The sequence below is a fragment of the Lissotriton helveticus genome, chromosome 12 (assembly GCF_964261635.1).
Source record: "Lissotriton helveticus chromosome 12, aLisHel1.1, whole genome shotgun sequence".
NCBI lineage: Eukaryota > Metazoa > Chordata > Amphibia > Caudata > Salamandridae > Lissotriton > Lissotriton helveticus.
In genome coordinates this window covers 576,871,896-576,890,413 of record NC_136073.1, presented here as the reverse complement: position 1 = coordinate 576,890,413, position 18,518 = coordinate 576,871,896, and the positions used below count along the sequence as shown (strand labels likewise).

The window sequence follows — 18,518 nt, the reverse complement described above, 5'->3', positions numbered from 1 at the left end:
GGAAGGCCTGTGCACACTGCAATGGGCCACCATATGTGATGCCACTAATTTTGAAATGTATGCTCTGAGGATTTTTAAAACTTACGTCCTACAACTATGGTGGCCACTCTTGTTAGTTTAATCAGGTCCACTGGCACTAAGACTACATTACCCAGAATGGATTACGTTGTGTCGATGTATGGGCAGTGAGAAGAGACTGTGTGTCCAATGATGGTTTACTAGTTTGTTATTCGGAGGTTCAGTCTCTTTTGCTGTTGGTAGCTCTAGTCTAACATTACGCATACTGGTCTGAGTGAAGAGTGGTGGCCACCTGCCGTGGATGTCACATTTGCAAATAACTAAAGTAGAACTTCTACCCTTAACTAGGAAGAACAAGGAAAGGGTAGCAGGTGAATGTGAAGTGGAAGATGTGTGAATCTCTCATGGCAATAAATGGGTTTCATTGAGAAAATAAAAAGCATGATGACGCACACAAGGGAGAACCAATACAGGGGCGGAGGAATGAAGCATGAGAGAGAAAGCAACACAGAGCACAGGGGAGAAGCAGAAGACACTGAGCTTGCAGCACATGAAGGAGGCAGCAACAAAGAGCCTGGATATATGGGTAGGGGTGGAAAGAAGCGCAAAACGAAGAGCGTTGTCAAAACATGCATTCACATGGACTGCCAAGCAGGAAAAACAAGCAGCGGTCACGAAAGTGAAAGTAATGGCCAGCGGACGAGATAAAAAAAGGCAGATGGCGGGCAGGTGGCAGCTGCGAGCGTGCACGCAAGCTTGAAGCCAGGAAAAGCCTGTGGGTAGCACTTTCAAAACGCCCTTACTAAAAGTCGAGCAAGCAGCGAATGCGCTGCTCTAGACTCGACCTAAAAAGTATGGGGGTTTGTATTAGCAAAAAAGTAAAGCAGGCATTATCTGGCTGACATCAGAACCACTGAATACAGAAGTGTGGCTTGAAGATGTGGAGGAACGGCCACTAGAAAAAGTGATTTACTGAGGAGGAATGAAAAATTAGAGGAGGACTGGACTGGCTGGAGACCATTTGTCAGTCACCTACTGGACCCACCAGACACGCTGCTGCCCCGAGCGGAGGATACTAGAGAACACGAAGCTAAGGCCAAGAGACACATGGCTCAAGGCGTAAAAGCGCACACCACAGGACATACTATTTGTGTAATCATTCTGAGACATATTTCAGGCACCTCAACGAGATAAGAAATGGAGTAAATGCCCAGGGCCGGGTGTGAGTCCACAAACCACGATTTGGTTATTGTAACTTATTACAAGAATCAATGGGAATCAGTGTGATGAGAAAACATGAACAACTAAAACATGTTGCTATTTTAAAAAACTACATGGTGTCCAGATAGCCACCATATCCCCCTTCGCTAACTTTTTTTTTAATGCATTAATTTTATTTTTAATACATAAATAAATGCGTTCCTTATAGATACAAAACACCTCCCTATTGCAGTCTTTTGTCCTTATGGTACATGGTCTTGCAGCTCACATTTGTCTTAAATAGCCATTATGTCCGCCACCCCTCCCCCAATAACAAATGGAAAACTCTGTCCTTGGTATACATAACCTACTGCAGATCCGTCCATCTACAGGTTGCATTGGTGAATCCAAGAGACAGAGCTGTGTTGCCTGCCCCCTCCCAATCTAACTCCTTGTGCTCTTGCAGCCAACACAAGTGTCATAAAATGCCCCTGGGCGGCCCTCAGCATAGATCACTCTTTCTGCTTCCATGCACATGTCCATGCCCGAAATGGATGGCTATTTAGTCAGGTCTTGATGCCTTCCCCACATCTTGGCAATATCTCTATTGGCAGCCACGAAGTCTAGATAACAAAATAAAAGGTGGGCCCGTGTACGGTAGACATCACGCATTAAGGTGTTAAAGGCATACTGATATCCATTCTTGCTTCAAGTTCTTTGGTGATGATTCTCCAATAATTACCAAAAGGGGTGCGGTCCCAGAGAGTGGGGGACAGCAGGCATCTCCTATTATGCCTACCATGAAGATAGTGTTTGTAGGTATGATTCTTCAGTCTCGGAGAATGATGTCGAAGGACGGGCAGTGGCAGAAAGAGTAGTCTTGTGGAAGGAAGAAAGGAGAGGGTTATGTAGCCAACACATAGCAGATGAATGGACGGGAATACTTGCATCTTTTACTGAAACTGAAACACTATAGGATAATGTTTCGGGGATTTGGTGGTCTATGGATAGTATTGACGGATCTGATGGGCCACTTCAAAGTAGGGCCTGGTGATCCCAGTCGCCACAATACCAGAGAAACACAGATTGCAGGACATAAGGGTAGAGGTATAACTAATAGAACTAGTCACTTAAAGGGAAAAAAACAACAGAGGGAGTCAGACAATGATTACTAAATTAGTTCTGTTTTTTAGAGGTTACATCAGTAAAGCAGTCGTATACACAACAATATGTACCACTGAATTTACTACTTCAGAGGAAATAAGGCAGAGCCAGATTAAACCCTGTGGAGGCCCCTAGGCAGTCGAAATTTTGGGAACACCCCCTCCTCGCAAATTATCTCCTAATACCCAATGCACCAGATGTTTTTACATACTAACAGCTGCCAGAAGATGAGCTTTTAAGAGACTAACTGTTATGTGAATCGGATGTCTCTGGTTTATGTACTTTAAGTTCTTAAAGGGTACTTTACATTAATTCAGTATTTTCTCTATAGAGTCTTTAATGTAAAGTTTTTGTTTCTTTGATTAGATTAATTTTTTTTGATCTTTTGGAAACAACATTGAAGAAAGCTTGATTGTAATTTTCTTTCAAGATCAAATCAATATTATTTTGATCTGTTGTCGCGGGGCCCCTAAAAGGAGTGGGGCCCATAGGCCAGGGCCTACTTTGACTATCTGGTAATCCGGAACTAAAATAATGCAATTTCACAGAGTTAGATATAAAAACAATGATATTTTGCCAGACTATTCGATAACACTTGTAAATATAAGAACTGGAAGTTTGCATTGTGTAAACGTTGACATTATACACTAACTGCCCATAAAGAAATATTGAACGGGAAAGATTCCTCAGTCTCAGTCTCTGCGGTCTCGCTGCTGGGTCACCTCTTAGCACAAACCCCCACACATTACCTGTTTGCAGCTGAGCAGCCCATCTGTACGACCTAGCATCTGGGAGTGCTAGGACCCCATTGTACATGGACCTATGCAATCCGGTGTGTGTCCACATCCCATAGTAGGGCACGGGTAATCCTGTCAGTCTTATTAAAGTATGGATCTGGTATTATAAAAGAGGTATTTAGTAATAAGTATAGCAGTTTTGGAAACATGACTATTTATAATGTTGAAGCTCTCCCCATTAAGGACAGCGAAAGCCTTCTCCACCTCTCTGTGCACCCTGGTGTTATCAAAGGACCATCTAGCGTGACTGGTTGGGAGTTATCCCAATCCCTAAATAGCGGAATCAGTCAGTTGGGTGCTATCCCAATCCCTAAATAGCGGAATCAGTCCGTTGGGTGTTATCCCAATCCCTAAATAGTGGAATCAGTCAGTTGGGTGCTATCCCAATCCCTAAATAGCGGAATCAGTCCGTTGGGTGTTATCCCAATCCCTAAATAGCGGAATCAGTCAGTTGGGTGTTATCCCAATCCCTAAATAGCGGAATCTGTCGCTTATGACTGTCAGGTTGTAGTTGGTGTCACTCAAATGTTCGCAGGTGCCTGTTGCATGTAATACCAATGTATCCTGCATACCAAAAACTTCTTAAAGGAGTGGAATATAGATAAAGCCGCAGGAATGACCAGCCCCGGGTTTGTAAAATACAGCAGAATATCATCCACATAAAGGAAGATTTTTTTCGCACTGTCCCATAACATCAGGGAATCCTGTTGAGTCTGCCTGTAGTCTAACCCAAAACACTAAAGGCACTATACTGGGGTGAAGAGAAGAGGGAACACCCTTGTCTAGTGTCTTGCCCCAGGGAGAATAAGGCTGATGTTACTCCATTAACCTACACAGCCGCCCTTGGTGCCTTGTACAGCAGTGCCACAAATGTATGCCATTGGGTATACTTGTTAGGCCCTAAGTAACACCCTCAGATATTCTAACTCAGTCCCCTAAATATGCCAAATACAAGGCATAATAGCTTGTGTCCTAACTCCCTTCTGCACCACCTTCAAGAGTGTTCTCTGCACTCAAATCCAAAACACATCTGGCGTTCTTCCACCCTCCCCCACCACCATAAGTATTACCCTCCTCACTCCCACCCAAACAATAGCGTCTGGCAGGGAACGAGAGTAGGGGCGTGGGGGTGGACGAGGTTGCTAGGGAGGTACACATTTTTTTTAAAACACCTCCTTGCTGCATCTCGAATCCTCCTCCGCCGTCACTCGTCGTCTCTCTGTGGCCAGAACCAGAAAGCACACAGGCTCTCTGACTTAATCCAATCACAACGCTGCAATGCAGCATTGTGCTTGGTCTGAGCATTGTGGTTCGGCACTCATACAGGGAATGGGAGGCTGGGCATGTTCCCCACCAGGCTGTGTCATGCAGCCTGGTGGGGAACATGCAGAAGGCGCATGGCTGCTTGGCCAGCCCAAGAGGACCGGCCAAGCAGTCATGCGCACTTTGGAAAGCAGCAACCACTCCACCGCCCGGACGTCACTGGAACCCCGCAGCGCCCCACCCAACCTGGCTAATACAAAAAATAAAATGATAAGAACAGAAATTACGTATGCTATTATCATTTTATTTTTGGTTTTACACTGCTCCAAGAGCAGTGGGGTGATGCTCCTCCGCCACAGCAGAGGAGCCACCTCTGCACCCAAAGTATTAATAAAAGCACATCTTGGGTCTTACCGCCCACTCTCTCCACCCTAGAGTTGTCTTCTCCCACCCCAAACATTAAAAAACAATATTTGCCAACGCACTGACAAAAATTCCTTTGAGTTTCCCTGCCTCACCTTTTTCAGCGAAGACTCTGGAGGTAGCATCCACCAGCACACTGGCACCAGAGCCCAGTGCTTCAGTGCTTTGACCTCAGAGCAGCGTATAATATAAGCATGGGGAATAGCTCACTGGGAGCGGGCCATTATAGCTGGTTATTGTATGTTTTTTCTTTGCATCTATCCACCTACTTTTGAATCCTACAATGTATCTGAGGTCACCGGAATTAAGGAGTACGGCATGAGATTTATTTTTCCCAGGACTCCAGGTTCCTGCCAAAGTATATATGTATGATCTTAATGTCTGACTCTCAATGATAGCCAGTAGTGTGAACGAGGGTTAAGGAACCTGATTGTATGGCATTCTGATTCTGTCACAGATAGACACAGAGTCTCATTTTGTCCCCATTTGTCCCAGCCGCCTCATTTATTGTGCTGTGGAAGACAGAATTCTCTAAAGCACAGCAGCTTACCGCTTTGCCATTGTGAACTCTCATTCTGCAGACCAGAGCTGCTGGAAATGTTGCTGTAAGGGCTACCAATGTAGAGCGATCCCTCTAACACCATTTCTGCCAGCGTCCTTTCACTCGGGTCTACCATTTAAACCCTAGTGATCAGTCAGCTCAAAGTCCATAAATGTCCCCTGTGTGCTGGGAGAAAACTCCCAGTGCGTAGGAGACATTACGTACATTATTGCCAGGCGTACAACGCCCATAGGGCTCGAAGGGCTTCAGCATCCCCCCCCCCTCTCCGTCGTGTGTGTCAGCCAGGGCTGAGACAGCTTACTGCAGCCGCACCCGAGTGCTTCACAGGTCTTTAAAAGACCATTTACTTGTTAACGAGGATTTGTTGTTTTTTCACCCCTTCTTAGAGCCCCTGCATCTCCACTCTGCCTATTGCTGGAAAAATTACCCCGCCCCCCTGAAATGTGGCTCTAGTTGCGCATCTGATTATCGCTGAGGATGTCCTCTTGCTTTGCAGCCTATCATTATACTTTCATTAAAATTGATTGGATATTCTCCTACTAGTGCAATGTGTCCAGCCCAAATTAGAGATAAATCACTGTTACTGCTTAGCCACAGGAGTACTCACTGGTGCAACTTTTCTGACAGGATCTACTGTGTAACTATCTTCTTCCAGGAACCTTTAATTAAATTTGATATGTGGACAGAAAGCTCAATCCCAGATCCTATTCATCACCCTTCCCTAAAGTACAAATACCGTAACTGAGGATCCATAGGCTTCCATAGTGGTCCCCTCCACATTGTTTTACTTCCCTGGGACAACAATTGGACATTGACCAGACCTTGAACCTATCCCCTAACCTGCTTACACATCAGGACTTGGAATCTGCGGGACTTACCCCAGACTGTAGAGACCAAGCGATTTGGCTGATGCCCGGTGGAGCTACCATATAGCTAAAGAGGAGATGGGTTGTGGACTCCCTCCCCTCTGCCATCGCCTACCCAGCCAGACCTTAGGCAGATTTTCCCCCTCGTCTCTACGTATTATCTTCCTCCTACCCCTTTACCCTATCCCCTTACCCTTCCTTGCGCCATTCACCTTGTCCCCTATGTTCTTTAAATGCGTTTCTTGATACTTATGTAATTTTTAACTGATGTAAATTACAACATTATTGGTCCTCGTGTAAAGCGCTTTGTTTCCTTCGGGTCTAGCCAGCGCTATATAATAACTCATTAATTAAATATGTTCCCATTTAATACTCTTTCTCTCTTTGTCTACTTCCCTAGCTCCTCTCTCCTGAAACTCTCATCTTGCCTGCTAGTCTGCCTAGCCCCCTGTCCTTTGTGCCCTTTGACTAAGCACTCCTTCTCCCCTTGTTGGGGAAAGATCCAATAGTTATACTCTGGAGTCTCAGCAAACCCGCTAAGAGAGTCCACTGCGCCAAGGGAGCCACTCACAGCTGAGGTATGGTATCGTACCCCTTTCCAAAGCACTCCGGCTCCCCTTTTTGGGGAAGGAACCAGTATGTAAGCCTTGGAGTCTCAGAGACCGCTCTGAGAGAGTCCACTGCGTAAAGGGAGCCTCCAGCAACAGAGATAGAGAAGTGATACCACTTCCCCTGGGATCACAGCTTACTGGACTTTGGACGTTGCTTTGACTCGTCTACCGGTTTGTGTCCCCGTCGCCCTTCCCCTCCTCCTTCCATGCTGTGTCCTTCACCCTCCCCTTCTCTTTCCCGCCTTCATTACCTGTCTACTTCCCCAGTGCCTAATCCCCTCCCCAGAATCTATCCCCTTGCCTGCTTTTCCCCTTACGTATTTGTGCTTTTTGTTTATCTCGACCTTACTAGTAACTATGTTGCCATGCTCTATTAACTGTGTAACCTTTGTAACGATGTAACCTGTAACTATGATCTGATGTTCATGTAAAGCGCTCTGATACCTCTGGGTCTAGCCAGCGCTATATAAAACCTTTAAAATAAAATAAATAAAAAATGAGTCCAGACAAACGTCCAAAGAAATAGTCCATGTCTGGATATGCCACATGTAAAGCCTGAAAAATGTTCTGGGCATGTCGTTTGAAGATACAAGTCATGTGAAGTTCTACTTTTGAATCAGCTGTTGCTTAAACATACCTAAGTACATGGAGGGCAATTCAGATACAGCTTGAAGGTGTTTAGAAGGACCGACTGCAAACCTTTTTGCTTCCACTCAATGAAAGGGAGAAAATTCAGATCCCGTAATCCCATTAATTTTATTGTTTTTCCCTTGGGAGAGACAATCATAACATTTTTTTTAAATACCCTATTGATAGCATGGTTTGATAGGCTTGCTTTGGATCACAAATTTTTTATAGAAAAGTTCGCAAGTAGGATCATAGAAGTGAAAGAAAGTCTGTGACGAAGCCATGGAAAAACCTAAACAAAAGAATGACTTGAGCAGCCATGAGGAATATAATACTGAGATCAGGAAACAACATTTTACTGGCCTTCTTACTATACCTTCATTACCCTGTTGGCCACTCAGGAATTCAGCCCTGAAATTCCCATTGTTTGCAGACACAGACTGTATGGTCTAGAAATCCAAAAACACATCAACCTTAAAGCTTACAGCCAACAATCCTCAGTAAATATCCCGACTCTACACACCTCAGTAAATCTCCCCACTATTCGAAAAGAGCTTACCCCACACATCCTTGACCAGGTGACCCCTTACCATTCAAAATATTATAAATAGCAAAGGCTTCCAACCTCATATAGTTCCCAAGTGAATCCAAGCTCAGAGAATGCTGTGCTAGAGACCCAAAAAGGCACTGAAAGCCCAGAAATCAAAGTTCCCAGTGGCCGCCCAGCATGTCAGGCCCACTACTGCAGGCAGAAATGGCCCATCATCCAAGCAAAAGAAGACTCATTTCAAACCTGCATATAAGAGCAGATACTTCCTTAAAAGAAAAGCACAGAAAGCACGCCCAGAGGCCAGCACGGAACATCATGGGAAACTGAATGGAAATTATTTTAAAGGAGCAATGAGCAACGAGATCCCGACACAAGATTGGAAGACTTGGACTCTGAGATAGGGAAACACAGAAACTACCACAGAGACAGACCATGTGTGATAGGGAGGCAAAGGACATTGGAGCAGGGAGACAGTGACACTAGGGTAGGAACACATTAGACACTAGGGTACATAGACGTGGACACCGGGACGGGGAGACCTGGACATTGGAGCATGGAGACATGGACATCAGAGAGAAAGAGAGCGGGCGAGACAGAAAGATGGCAGAACTGAGGTAGGGAGACACCGGCGCCACAACAGAGACACTGACTCTGGAATAGGCTGACACAGATTGTGAGACATTGATACTGGGATATGAAAGGATTAACACGAAGGCGGGAAGACATAATCTTACACAGCGAGACACAGGAACGGTGATGTGGTGATGTGGACAGTGGCACTGGGGCAGACTGGCATGGAACCAGACAGATATGAACACTGACTCATGAAACACAACTCAGCAAACAAACACAACCCAGAACTCCCACATCAAAGAGGTCAAGCATTGGCCAACACTGCATTCTATAAGTAACATTACAAGTAGCAGAACACAGATTCACTGAAGGAATGAGCCTGGGAACTCATGGTAGAGACAAAGGCAAGCACAAGGTACAGAACACGAAAACACCAAAAGAAAGAAATGTAGAAATATAAAGTGAGGGAGCATAGAAAGACCTCATGAATGAACACATACAAAGTGGGAAAAGCAACATCCAATTAAAAAGAGAAAAGGGAGTGCCCATAATAACAGAACATGACTGTCGAGTTGACATCACCAAAAGAAGCGTGGAAACAACAAAGAGAACTGAAGCAGGTGGTCGAATGTGGGCATCAAAGAAGGAATATTATAACCTCAAGTTACATCAACGCCAAAAAACATGCAAAGCATGTAAGTAATCTATAAAGGAGCAAAGAAAAATGAACACTTGAGGAGAGCACTAATGCAGAGAGAAGGAGCATACAAACATAAATGGAAGGAGCCTGGGGGAAACACCTAGGAAAAGAGCTCAGAAAGTCAGATAGGATACAATAGGATAGAGAGTTTGCAAAGACCAAGGGAAATAACCTGGAAGGATTAGAGGAAGGTGACTCGAAACACTAAGAGAAGGTGAATGGAAACACCTAGGAATGAGAACGGGAACATCATAGAAAGCATGCACACACCGGGGAAAGACAAAGATGCATTAAAGACTTGAGAATGGTGTCGCCAATGGGGGCTTTGAAACGCCAAAGAAAGGAACATGGAACTAGCTAGTCAGAAAACAAAGACATCATGGGAAGAAGTATTCAAACATCAACAGAAAAGACATGACCCACGAGGGAGAGGTTCCTGGAAACAACAAGAGTAGGAAGACAAAGACAGCAGGAAAGCTGGCAAACAACAAAAGAAAGAGCATACAGTGCTGTGCAAAGGAATATAGTAATAGAAAAGGAACTGAGCATGGACCACTACATAATGGCTCTAAATCAATGAGAGTTGAACCAAAGAAGCACCAAAGAAAGGAGAATAAAAACATAAAAAGAATCAATACCGAGGTAAAGAAATGGGAGATTTGCGGGGAAAGCATGCATGGGAAAAGGATGGAAAATGGAAGGACCCCACAGGACAGAGGTCGGAAATGCTGCAGAAAAGACCAAGGGTGGAAGGTAAGTTCAAGAGAGGTGGCAGTAAGGTAAGATGCATGCTAGCCCTTTAAGAAGCAGAGGACATAGGCACCATGCTGAGAAGCATAAGGGCTCTGAAGGGATAAGAAAGTGGACGCTGAAGGAAACAGCATGGAATGTCTGAGAGGAAAAGCAGAGGAGCACCAAATGAAAGAGCAATTCATTGCAAAGGAGAAGCCCTAATGGAATGATCGGAGAACTATAGAAAGGGGTAGCAAGGTGCAGCGCGTGGAGGCAGCATGGAAGAAGCATGGCTGAACTGTAGGAAGAAGCACTGAAACCCCAAGGCAAGAAGCCTGGATGGGGAGCCGCTCGCAAGCCCTTTTGTTTGCTGACACTTTCACTGGGAGCATAACCACCACAACACGGACATATCTACGAGGATTCTCGGCAGCAGGAGCAGTAATTAACCAAGCCGGGCTCACCGAGGGGAACCTGATAACAGCAGCAGCAGGGGCCGGGACTGCGAGATCCAGCATTCCAAGCGCTTCAACAACACAGCGCAGCTGGGGTCTCTTCCCGCCCCTGCCTTCCCTCTATATAAACACACCCTCTCCCGCGAATCGCGGGACGAAGCCCGGGCAAAGGGCGAGCCCGAGAGAGACCGGTCCGGGCCACCTCTCTAATGCCCGTGACCGGCAGATTGGCTCTACTGGGACTTTACCAACATGGCTTCAAGGGAGACGAGGAGCAAAACGGTCTCTCAGGCAACAGGTAATATAGATAGCTTTTTTATTAAAGCCAACACCGTGGTAAATAATGGATTACTAGCCCTAGAAAATCAGCTAGCGGAGGGCATTGAGAGCACACTGCATTCCTCACTGGGCTCAACTATTATATCCCCAGAACTATTGGACGATACCCACCTTTCATTCTGGATAGCATCGATCAAACAATTGAATCGGTGCTACAGCAGCTGAGGACACCCTCTAACTCCCAACGAGAAAGAGACTCCATATCACTCCTGAGTCCATGGCACCTCTAACATCCCACCCAGTTATGTCCAGTGAAGAGGGGAATGACACTAATTTAACCCACCAACGAGGTTTGCGTGAAGGGGCAGTCCAAAAAAGAAAAAGACTCAGGCAATCAAAAGGTGCAAAAAGGGCTAAATTGGACCATACCAAAAACACCACCGCCAACGTCATCGATGTTACGGAAAATTCCACCGCCGCCAATGCCAACGAATTGGTAAGTCCAATGCACCCTCTTAACAACCAATTGCCAAAACAGTCCGGCCTGTACATATTTGGAGAGGGTTCCTGCAGCAGTATGGACAATACTACTCACCTGCTTACTAACATTTTTAAAAAACTGCTTGACCCGCTGCTGGCTAGGCTCGATTCTATTGACGCTAGAGGTTTAGCAATAGAAAAAGCATCTGGGGGTTTGACTGACCAGCGGGAATTACGGCCAAGCAATAATGGAGCAGCTGCTACAAATATTGGGATTTCCCCTCCCCTTAGTGCTCCTAGAACTTCTATTGTAAATCAGCCAACCTCTGCTGCCATTGTGACTGTGCCCGCAGCTACCCTACCGAAACCCAATCCAGTACCCCTACCTAGGCAACAACCTCCAGTGCCCCTAGCCCGAAAGTACAAACCCCCTAAACCTACCACCAATACGAGGCAGGAAAAGTCCCCTACCAGAATGACAGACCGCCCAAGGCCAATTGTAGTTAATCTGCCTCCTGAGGCGGCGGCCCACACTATAATCCTGACTCGGGTTCCCGAGCTCTCCAATTCCGCGATGGAATCTTATGATTCCTTACGCAATAAGGTCATCAGTTGGTTAAACATACATAGGCCATTACCACCCAATCTGAGAGGGGAAGTACTGATGGTCAGGAGGGTTCCATGGGTTGGTCATACGGTAAAGAAAATAGGGGGTGACTGCATCATTGTGAGTTTTAGGAATTCACAGATTGTCCCTCATATCTGTAACTGGCTGGGATACATGGGGAACACATCCATCGAATTGGTCCCGCTGTCGTTCTTTTATCCGAGAAGCAGTGACCCGCATCCTGGAAGGATTGACGGCTGGACTAGGGTGGGATTCGCCATTGATGGTTCTAGGTTCAGGCCCCCGAGACATGACACATTCACACTTAGCAATCATGTTCATGCCAATAGATTTAGTTGCCTTGACCAGGTTGACTGACTTCCAAGGGCAGTACACACTGGGAATAGCACTGGGAATAGCAATGGGGTAGTCTTACGCACTCCCTTGTCGGGGAGAGGGATAGATGCCACTGTTACAAGAAACCGTATCCCTGCTCATGTACTAGCAGAGCAACGAGCACACTCTAGTAGGCAGGGTGCCCCAACTGAAGAATCTTTAAGAACTGTACATGAAGCAAATGATCTGGAGCCCCAAGATGGCCTGGCAATCACGGATGTGTCTCCAGCTCCATGTACTGTTACAGATGGTGAGGGAGAGAGGGAAATGCCATCTAAAACGATGAAGGTCCTATCATGGAACATTGCAGGCATCGCCAATAAAGTAGATTCTAGTGACTGGGAGTCCCTAGTAAACAGTAATAATATCAGGAGACTTGGGCTAGGGAAGTCTACCCCAGGGTGGGCTATGCAACCTTCTATGTCCATGCAAGGTGGGGTGGCAAAGGAAGGCCTTCGGGCGGCCTTGCTATTTGGGTGGCTAGTCACATTGGCTGTATAGCAGAGGAAATTCCAACTCACTCCGACGACATACAATGTGTTCTTCTCAAATGGCCGGACGCTTACAACCTGGCGATTGTGAATGTATATTTGCGCTCAGTAAGTGTGTCCAAGGAATCACCCACCCTGGATGATTTGTCTTCATTCCTGGGACTATTACCCGCTGACTGCAAGATACTGATGGGTGGGGATTTTAACTGCCACTTTGAACCATTAACCCCTTCCATGCTCATGATGAGCTCAGCTCGTCATGCAGTACACTGCTCGTGTGCTCATGACGAGCTGAGCTCGTCATGAACAATGGGAAAAAAAGAGACCCAGCACCTAGGGGGAAATCCTGTAGCATTGATGGTGTTAAAAGGTTTAAAGGAGGGTGCGTTATCAGCTGCGGATGAGTACTGGGGGATTCCCCCTTGTCAATCTCCTAACCCGAAATCATGGTCCCCCCTAGCGCTCCAGATTATGTCCCTTTCCCCGAATCACTCTATGAGGGCTTGTAAGGGGCGCTTAGTATCTGATACACCTTCACGGTGCACATTTAATAGGAAGGACCAGGAATCTTGTCTGGACTATATTTTTGTTCTAACAAGCATGTGGGCCAAAGTTTTAGATTTTAGGGTGATTGAAAGAGCAGACAGCGATCATAATGCTCTCTGCTTGGACCTGGTACACCCAGGGCCCCAAGATGGCACGCTATCCAATGAATCAAGGCAGGACACAGGCTCCCTTGTACTAGCAAATAATAGACGAAGGGTGAGATGGGGGAAAATAGTCAACTCAGCCGAGTGCATTGCAAAAATCTATGACTTGGCGCTTCCCAAATTAGTCGAAATGGAACAATTGATTAACAAGCCCAAGGCTAATGATATTAATGAGAAATTGGGCCAAATTCATACAGACCTAGTGGGAAGTCTAGGTGAGGTTCTCTACCCTGAGACTACGAACAGGAAGAAGAGGATACCTACCTCTGCCTGGTATAATTCCACGTGCAGAAAGATTAAAACAGAGTTGATTGTTAGGTTAAGTCCGGTGCCAACAAAAAGAAACTAGCAGAGATGAGACAGAAATACAGGGAAGCCATCGCCCAAGCGAAGTTTGAGTGGGATTGGGATAGGTGGCATGACCTATCACTGGCACTAGAAACCAAGGATTTGAGAAAATTCTGGTCACTAGTGCATACAGGCGCGGGGGAACCTAAATCGGCTGTGGACCCGAACATTGCTGCTTCGAGGTGGGAATCCCATTTCAGTACATTGTACCAGGACTCCTCTGTAATTACCACTGAGTCTGTTCCTAATAGTTCCTCTGATTCCAATGAAAAATTGGTGCTGACATTGGATGAGGTACTAAATGCTATAGGGAATCTAGCGTCGGGTAAGGCTCCAGGCCTTGACAAACTCCCAGGAGATTTGTTTAAACATCAACCAGAGATCTGGGGTCCTTATCTGCACATTATTTTTAACTCCGTTCTAAGCGGGATGGAAATCCCCTGTACTTGGCTGGGGGCAGAGATAGTACCGATTTTCAAAAAGGGCTCTCCTCTGCTCCCAGTCAACTACAGGCCGATTAGCCTTATAGACATGCCTCAGAAACTCTTTGCCCGTTTCTTGCTAGACCAACTCCTGAACTGGATGGAGGACAATGCGATCCTCAGTCCGCTTCAGGCGGGCTTCAGGAAAAACACGTCCACCATGGATCAGATTTTTCGTCTCGTTCTCCTTTAGTGGAAGACGGTGGGGATCGAGGGGGGGAGTCTGTACATGGTGTTTGTGGACCTGAGGTCCGCATTCGACCTGGTACCACGCACGAAATTATGGGTGGTGCTTAAGGAGTTGGGTGTCCCTTCGCAGCTTCTACAGGCAATAATCAGGCTCCATGATGGCAACTTTGCCCAGGTCAGGTGTGGGAGGGGGGGGGGCTTTGTCATCTGTATTCCCTGCCTGCAGGGGAGTAAGACAGGGTTGTGTCCTTGCACCGACCCTGTTTTGCCTCTTTGTAAATGGGGTAATATCCCATTTGGATAGCGTTAGGAACAACGATGCGCCCAGGTTGGCTGGCAGGAGGGTTCCGGCAATCATGTTTGCCGATGATACGCTCCTGCTTTCCAAATCCCCGATGGGAATTCAACGGATTTTAGATGGGTTTGGGGAATTCTGCAATCTTCCAATCCAACCTTGGGATCGGTCAGGCTGGAAAGGGTAAGAACATTTCAGTACCTGGGGGTAACCTTACACGAAAATCTATCTTGGGGTCCACAGATAGCAAGATCCCGTCTAAAGTTATCCCAAATGGTGGGGGCAATTTTGAAGGTCTCGTATTCATCAACCTTCAAACCAGTTAGTCCAGCCCTGGAGATGTACATAACCCAAGCCAGAGCAGCTTCAACCTATGGTGCCGAGTTGTGGGGTCACAATGCTGGGACAGATCTTGTTAAGGTGGAAAACAACTTCCTTAGGTGCTTGTTGGCCTTACCACAAGGCACGCCCCTGCTACCATTGAGATTTGACCGGGGACTCTCTTTAATAGGAGATGAACTGGCTCTAAAGCCGCTGAGGTTTTGGCACAGACTGTGGTCCACTAGTGAACTATCCCACTACAGGCAAGATCTGAAGCACGTTTTGAGTCTTAACACCTGTGATAGGATTCCATGGGTGGCACACGTGAAACGGGAATTCTATCGACTGGGTCTGTCTGAACTGTGGGATAACCCTGAAGGAGGTTGTTTAGGCTTGTCCCGCAAAAGGCTCACTACGATTTTTAAAGACAAGAGCCTGATTTCGCTTGTGTGTGCCCCGAAAATCGGTACCCTTACCGAACAATTCTTGGTCACCAAAAGTTCCTTCTGCTTTGAAGGATATATGGACATTATATTCTCCATCACCACAAGGAAACTCTTTATCCAGTGGAGGTTTGGCACATTGCCCCTCAAATCCTTTACAAGCAAATGGACAACGCTGGCTGACAAAATCTGCCCTGGGTGTAACCTGAATGTGGAGGACGATCTACACGTGCTGTTTTTCTGCCCTGCCTACAGTAAGCCGAGAAAGTACTGGCTAGTCCCACTATGCAGGAATCTGGGCTTCAGAAACTATTTAGAATCGTATAGAATTCTGAAGACAAGCACTTTGCACTTCATTGTCTTTGCTGTAGCCAAGTACCTAATGGCCATGTGGCAGATAAGGGGAAAAATACTGAAAGGGTAACTTTTAACTCTCAACTGTGAATGAACTGCAGCGAATTGGGTTTTAATTTCAAAGTCCATTATGAACTGATTCAATTAGTCCTTTGTTCTCCCGCACTGTTTTTTCCTATATATTGTATGTTTTTATCTGTTTTAAATGTTTTTATCACATCTTTTATGGTCTAAATGGCCGAAAGAAAGACATTTTGGATTGGATTGGATTGGATTGGATTGGAGAAGCCTGGATGAGCAATCCAAGTGAGGATCCGCGGAAACATCATGGAAACAATAAAGTGCTGTGCAGAAAGACTCAAGTACAGTGGCAAAGAGCACTGAGGCACAGCTGAGTCAAGAAAACTCATGGCAATAGAATGGAGTACCTCAAGCGAGAAGTACAGAGACAGTGTAGGGCAAAGGAAGGAACTCCATAAGAAGACTCATGAAAGAATTGTAGAATGGGAGCACAGAATGGTTCTGGGAAGGAGTGTGAAGAACCAAGAAAACAAAACCTTAAATTAAGGATCATCTTCCTTAAAGAGCATAATGTATCCCCATGCACCGTATTTTCAAGCAAAGGCACAGCATGAGGAACAGGTAGGGTTTCCCCTTCAGCTGTACTTCCAAACAAATCCCTTTGTACATACACCCACAGGACATGCACAGTGTTGTCATAACTTCCACTGCTCCCCACTGAAGACCCCCTTTGTCCTCAGAGTACTGCATTAATTTCTCTATCATGATTGTCATGCATTGCGCTTCACAAAATGAGTTATTTTCCTTTCCACTGTCTTCATTCCTTAGCTTCTTCTCTGTACGCCACCATCTAAGTATTTTGCTGTGTTCACATCCTAGTGTATTCCACCAGGTGACATAAGTGCACTCAATACCACACTTACCTGCTAGTTAGTAATCTCCTGACAATCGTGCCCCTCATCAGGCCCTCTTCAAAGGCAAGACTTCCCTTGATCCCCCCCAAAAAGAGAAATCTTGAGCCACCTCTTTTTAAAGCCATCACAGGTGACCTCTCCGTCGTCTCCTACATAGACCTGCTACGTGCCCATTATATTCTCTGTCATTGACCCCATTGCAGATCTGAGTTACGTTGCCCAACTCTCACACAGATTTGACATCTAGATACCCTAGGCTGCACTAGCCATCACCATTACTCTAAGTTGTGTAAAGCATGTTCACCCTCACGCTGCATCCCATGACCCTAAGCACATTGTGTACCGCCAACATCTGTGGAGTGCCCCCACAGAGTCATACATTCCCTCACCAAGCTGCTCCATGGTGCGTCTATACCTGGTAATGCCGCTGCTGCCCTTTGCTCTTCTCGATACCGAGTGGTCACTTTCTGTTCCCCCGAAGGATAACCTGGGTGCTTGAGAAAACCATCCAACGGAAAGACTTAAGGCAACGGGTGCAGTGCGGAATGCTGCAGCCGAAGGGTCACCAAGTCCAGCTTCCAACTCAAGTCAAGGCTCCACTTATAAGATTCCAAAATCCACCTTGTGTTCCCTTGCGTGAATCTGCAGCTAAAGGACACCTTATTTCAGGGGTTCCATACTCATGCAATTCTGGGGACACCAAAAAACCTAAATCCCAGGCTTGTGCAACAATGGACGTCCATATTTAAGAGCTTGAACCTCCGGCTCCACAGTTCTGCAACGCTAGAGATACTAAAAATCCTGGATCCCACTAGTGCGAAGTTGCAGTCCGTGAACACCACAAACCTTGGCTCTTCCTCAAGCACTGAACCATAGGAACCCTAAAGTTCTCCAAGATCTAGTTCCCACTTGACTTGTGACAACTCAGGAAGTCTCGATCCAGAGGTACGCATATGCGATGATGACGTTGGAGAACACTTCAAGGCTTCAACTTCTGCAGCTCTGGTCAGACCCTTCCCATGGTGGCGCGGTTAGACGACATCCATGCCATGGCTCTCAGATGCTCCAGGGACTCCGGATACCCGAGAACTGGTCCCCTCTCTGTGCTGGCCGTCCAATCAACAGACCCAGATTCTATTTAGAGTTTTCCTGATTGAGTGATGAGGTGGGCCACTCTCGGGCCGTGGCACTGGACACCCGAAGTCCTTGTCCCCTCTTGTGGGTGCCGCAGCCAGTCACTGGTTGCTGCTAGTTCTAAACCCACCCGCAGGACGGGAGCTGCTGAAATCCTCTCGTGAATGCCACAAGTAATTAGAGCTCACAGCACAGACGGATTAAAGGCTCCCAGCGTCCCTCGCCGCAGGGGCGGCGGCTCTGTGAACGAGCTCCTGTAGCGCGTGCTGCTCATTATCTCCTTTTCTTTGCTATGCAATGGTGCACAGAAAAGCTCCGCAAAACGAAAACTCGGTTAGAAAAATAATGCATGCACTTCCGAATCCATGGTGCATAAGAAAGCTCTGCAAAAGGTAAACGTACAGAGAAAAAGCAGTCTTTATTTTCTAGCAGGGCTGGTTTCTAATACCGTGAAAATTATCCCAGTATGCGTTAAAAATCATCTGGCAACAAGCAATAAAACTTTGCAGGGAC

The 18,518-nt window shown here is 46.4% G+C and overlaps 1 protein-coding gene across 1 annotated transcript in view; it reads right to left on the bottom strand.

Moving 5' to 3' along the window:
• The window catches only part of CNGB1 (cyclic nucleotide gated channel subunit beta 1), a 1,191,945-nt gene extending 1,174,616 nt beyond the window's left edge, over positions 1-17,329 (bottom strand). Inside the window, 1 exon segment of the mRNA XM_078668834.1 lies at positions 17,287-17,329. The gene's annotated coding sequence lies outside the window, so the exon portion shown is untranslated.
• Between the last annotated feature and the right edge of the window lie 1,189 nt (positions 17,330-18,518).